At 45.1% G+C, this 3404-nt stretch overlaps 1 pseudogene; it reads right to left on the minus strand.

The window, feature by feature from the left end:
- Positions 1 to 1203: 1203 nt before the first annotated feature.
- On the minus strand, positions 1204 to 2825 carry LOC123937401 (annotated as a pseudogene).
- Between the last annotated feature and the right edge of the window lie 579 nt (positions 2826 to 3404).

Genomic DNA, 3404 nt, shown 5'->3' on the forward strand with positions numbered 1-3404 from the left:
TTTCTTCCCAATTTCAGTGGGGACGGAAGGGGAGGAGGGGGACAACAATCCTAATGAGTACAAAATTTAATTTAAGCTTTATATATTAAAAAAAAACTTTGAGGAAAATAGCTTTTATGTTGAATAGTATCTTTTTTGAAATCAATAGCCCTGGGGTGCCTCAGTGGCTCAGTGGGTTGAGCCTCTGACTTCTGCTTGGGTCCTGATCTCAGGGTCTTGGGATCGAGCCCCACATTGGGCTCTCTGCTCAGCGGGGAGTCTGCTTCCTCCTCTCTCTCTGCCTGCCTCTCTGCCTACTTGTGATCTCTTATCTGTCAAATAAATAAATAAAATCTTTGGGAAAAAAAAGAAAAGAAAAGAAATCAACAGCCCAGGCCAGCCCTTATGATTCTGAGTTTATACTCAACCAGATCTGTGATGAAAAGGAAGATTTAGGGTTTAGAGTTACTTCAAATCCAGTTGCAAGAGTAGCCAAGTCACCTCCGTTCCAGAAAGAGCAGTCTCTTTCGGATGACCGTGACACTCTTCAGAAGATGTTTGGAGAAACCCAGTCCCACTCTTCCAGGCCCCCAAGCCAGTGCCGTCCTGTCAGACCAGACGTCTTCTCCCGGCATCCTCAAGCCTCCAACACAAGATGGACGGCTTCCAAGTGGCAGTCTCTGCTCCAACCTTAGAGAAGTTCATTAACACTTCCTTCCTCCCCTGCCTCCCCCCACCCCCATTGCCCTCCAGATCTTCAGCTGAGAGTGGAGCTTGATTAACATTCCTTTCAAAAATAAAGAGCTCAAACAGGCAATTCAGAGTTAACGCTCAGAGCAGAAGCAAACAGCCACTGCCCATCATGTGAGCAAATGAATGAGCGAACAAACACACATGAACAAACACACAAAAGACAAATCATAAAGTCCTGCATTTCCCCCACTCATGGGAAAAAAATATTTAAAAATGTTATTAATTTTTGTGTTTGTTCTTGTGTGGGTTGAACTGTCCGGGCTCTTAGGTGGCACAGGCTTACACACGGGGTTGCAGGCAGAACCTCCACACGCCAGGACCAGGGTGCGGGAGAAGCCGGCGCACACACCTTACAGCTCAGTGGCTGTGAGACAACAGAGGTGATGCAGGGACTTCATGCATGACGTACATGGAGACATCTGGCCTCTCTGAGAGAACCACCAACAGCTCGAGGGCCTGGGTGGGCCCTTCTCACAGCAACTACTGTGGAAGGGTTTCCCACACTGTCTTCTTCCAGAAGAGTCATCTGATATGGAGTAAATGTGATAGGTTTGCCCCTAGAGATATAATCTGCATATTTACAAGTAAACATCCCACAATCATTTCCATCCAATTGTTGAGGTATCTCATTTGGCTTCATGCTGTAGGGGGCTCATTCTAAAAGATTCAAATCAATATTTCTTTTGGTCTTACTTTCAACCCATTAAATACTGAAGGCAAATCCCACAGATCCTGTGTCCCTTTTGTCCCATAGAATCCAGATACTTAAGACACCTTTTTTTAGGTCTATCACCACCAGGCTCCAATGCGCCTTCCTGTTCAAGGAGACTGACCCCTTTGGTCCATCTTGTCACTGCTTGGTAATCACTAATTTGGGATGGAAAAAAGTACTGAATTCTTGAAGTGCTGGATACCCTTGGTTTTTGTTTCTTTCCACCAGAAGATTCATGTAAAAATTAATGAGTTCATCATTGAGCCAGTCATAGTTCTTCAAGGTCTGGATATCCCCTCAAGTGATTTACAAAAAGCGCTACTTAGGACCTCACCCTGTGGGCCATGATCTAGGGCATTACAGATTTCCCATTCCATGTCCTCTGTAAGTTCAAGATCATCCATCCTTGTATCCCTCTCTTTGCCTGAGCAATGCTTTTCTTTTGTCTCAAGTATTGACATTTTCCTCCTGAGTAAGCCATTGCTCCCACTGCCCAAGGCGGCGTCAGGCCGACACCTCTTCACATAGGTCAAGTTCCAGCTGGTGTCCCCTCCTATCTTCATTTTCAAGTCTGATTCCAACTGTCCTCTCTGTAACAGAAGTTTTCCCCCTTGAACAACAGCCCTTCTCACTTCTCACTGAGCACAGAGGTCCCCTTGTTCAACAACTCTCTGCTGTTTTGGAACAAACCAAGTTTCTATGACTCCATGACTTTGCTCTTCCCCCAGCCTTTGGTCTTTAATGTGTCCATCTGACTTCTTTGAGAGCTGTGATAAGTTAACGTTACAGAAGGAACAGAGTTTCCATGACCACCTTCTTTAAGTCACTCCAATAACCTTTGGTATTTCTCTCTTTTTGAACACCCTCCTCATCGGTACAGTGGGGACACCTCAGACCCTTGCTACCTTCTTCAGAAATCACCTTGTTACAACCTGTCCTTGAAGCTTCCAGATTAAGGAACTCTCTGAAGGGCCTTTGCCATGATGAAGGCCCCTGGTCTGTTAATATCCCTCTGGGTTCAAAGGAAAACCAAAGGAAGGCAGAACTCTCTGAGACTGATATCGGGTTACCAGCACTTATTCCATTGGGAGATTTATTACCCAGTTTCAGCATGTTGTTCCAGGACCTGTCAGTTCACAAGATGAAGAGTTTGAAAATACCTCTCCTGAAGGGGCCACATTCCGTGTTCCCTTACAAGTGGAAGTTACCACAGGTTTTGCGGTCAGCTGGAATGGGAATCCAAATAAGCTGAACCCATTGAACACACTGGTTTTGACTTGGTGAATGAAACAATCCAATCTTCGTCTTTCGGCTGGTACTTCATCAGCGTCCACTGCAGAAAACAAAGTGCTGTTCGAGCGCTGCCTCTGTAGGAGGGCCTGGGAAGGGGGCACAAGCCAGTCACAGAAACAGAAAATGGTGCCGAGAATCCTAGTCAGCCATTTGTGCACACCAGGCCCAAGCAGCAGCAGCGGCTACGAGAAGCAAACCCAGAGCTGTCACTGCCACTGCTGCCTCGGCCACCACTGCCAAACTATTATTTCAATTTATAGTTACCCAATTCTTTTTTTTTAAAAGATTTTATTTATTTATTTGTCAGAGAGAGAGAGAGGCAGGCAGGAGGAGAAGTGGCTCCCTGCTGAGCAAGCAGCCCCATGCGGGACTCAATCCCATGACCTTGGGATCATGACCTGAGCCAAAGGCAGACTCTAAACTGACTGAGCCACCCAGGTGCCCCTATATATACCCGATTTTTATAAACACTAAAAGAAGGCTACAAAATGTATACAAGATAGCAACATGCAATAAATTTAAAATAATCCAGAAAAAAGAGACATCGGCAAAATAAAGATAGGAGGTAAATACTAATATATCCAACTTCCAGACAGAAGAAAATGAGGCATGTGAGATAAAATTATTCTTAATTGATTGCTTATCCCACCTTTCTATGTCTTACATA

This window comes from Meles meles, chromosome 2 (assembly GCF_922984935.1).
Source record: "Meles meles chromosome 2, mMelMel3.1 paternal haplotype, whole genome shotgun sequence".
In the NCBI taxonomy this organism is placed as follows: Eukaryota; Metazoa; Chordata; class Mammalia; order Carnivora; family Mustelidae; genus Meles; species Meles meles.